Consider the following 1,314-nt stretch of genomic DNA (forward strand, 5'->3'; position numbering starts at 1 on the left):
CTAGAAATAAAAATGCTCTGGCCCAATGGTTAGCACATTTTGCTGGAGGGCAACATTGCCAAGTTGCTTTCCAGGAAAGTTCTAACCAAGTGTACCCCATCCCACCCTCAGCCGGGTTAGGAGGGAACTTGTCCAACAGCAGCTGCATGAGGAAGCCTGGGGAAGTGTCATAAAGTGTGCTTCTAATCCACCTTGTCAACAGGCAGACAGGATCTGCTCCTGGCCCTGGGCTTTCTGCCAGGTACTGAGAATACAAAGACCAGTAAGCCACCCCCCTACTCCCACCCCTCGGATCTAACTAGGGATGGTGCTGCTGTGGGAACAGAACCGTGTGCAGTAGAGACACAGCCTGGCAGAGGCTTTGGAGCACCACTTCTGGTGCAGGCTTTGACCTTGGCAAACTGTTTCACTTCTCTGTGCCCCAGTTTCCTTATCTGTAAAAATAGGTGGCATGAAACTTGCCCAACTTCACCCATAAATCTGAGGTTCCAAAGGTGCCATGCACAGAGCCAATCGCTTGGAACATGATGTTCTTAACTCCCGCTTTTGCATGAAGTCTTAGAAAAGCAGGAAAGGAGGTCAGATCAAAGAGTCGAGATGAGTCAGGGAATCTGCCCAAGCTCATCTCATGGAAGGGAAGAGTAGAAAAGTGGTTGTCAAGGGCTGGAGGGGGTGGAGGGCAGGGAGGGATAGGAAGTGACTGAATGATCGAGATAGAGCTATGGTTAGACAGCAAGAATAAGTTGTTGCACAGCAGGGTGACTATGGTTAATGATATCATATCAAATATTTCTAAATAGTGAGGAGTCTGAATGTTCTCACCACAAATAAATGATAAATGTATGAGGTGATGGATGGGCCAAATACCCTGATTTGATTAGTACACAATGCGTACGTGCATCAAAACATCAGGATGGGGGTTGGGGATGTAGCTCAGTGGTAGAGCACTTGCCTACCATGCATGAGGCCCTGGGTTCAATCCCCAGCACTCCAAAAAAAAAAAAAAATCACAATGTACCCAATAAATATGTTCGATTATTATGCATCCATTAAAAATAAAATTAAAAAATAGAAACAAGGAAGGAAGATGGTTAGGAAGGAGAGCAATGAGATTTGGGCTCATGGCACAGAAATACAATTACCATCCTAAGTAAGAAGGCCCAGTAAATGATCCATGCCAGGTTTCCTGTGTCCCTGCTGGTGTGTCACCCCCAAAACGGATTAACAAAATGCTTCCTGACTGTGATCCACTCCACTTGCCCGAGGCAACATCTGAGCTGTACAGAAGGCCAGTTACTAAGAGGGCCCTGGCTA

At 46.7% G+C, this 1,314-nt stretch overlaps 1 non-coding gene across 1 annotated transcript; it reads left to right on the forward strand.

Annotated features, from left to right (window-relative positions):
* Window positions 1-921: 921 nt before the first annotated feature.
* Trnad-auc (transfer RNA aspartic acid (anticodon AUC)) lies at window positions 922-994 on the forward strand. Its single transcript has one exon. It is a non-coding gene; the product is annotated as a tRNA-Gly (tRNA).
* The last annotated feature ends 320 nt before the right edge of the window (window positions 995-1,314 follow it).

Source organism: Marmota flaviventris, chromosome 1, assembly GCF_047511675.1.
Source record: "Marmota flaviventris isolate mMarFla1 chromosome 1, mMarFla1.hap1, whole genome shotgun sequence".
In the NCBI taxonomy this organism is placed as follows: domain Eukaryota; kingdom Metazoa; phylum Chordata; class Mammalia; order Rodentia; family Sciuridae; genus Marmota; species Marmota flaviventris.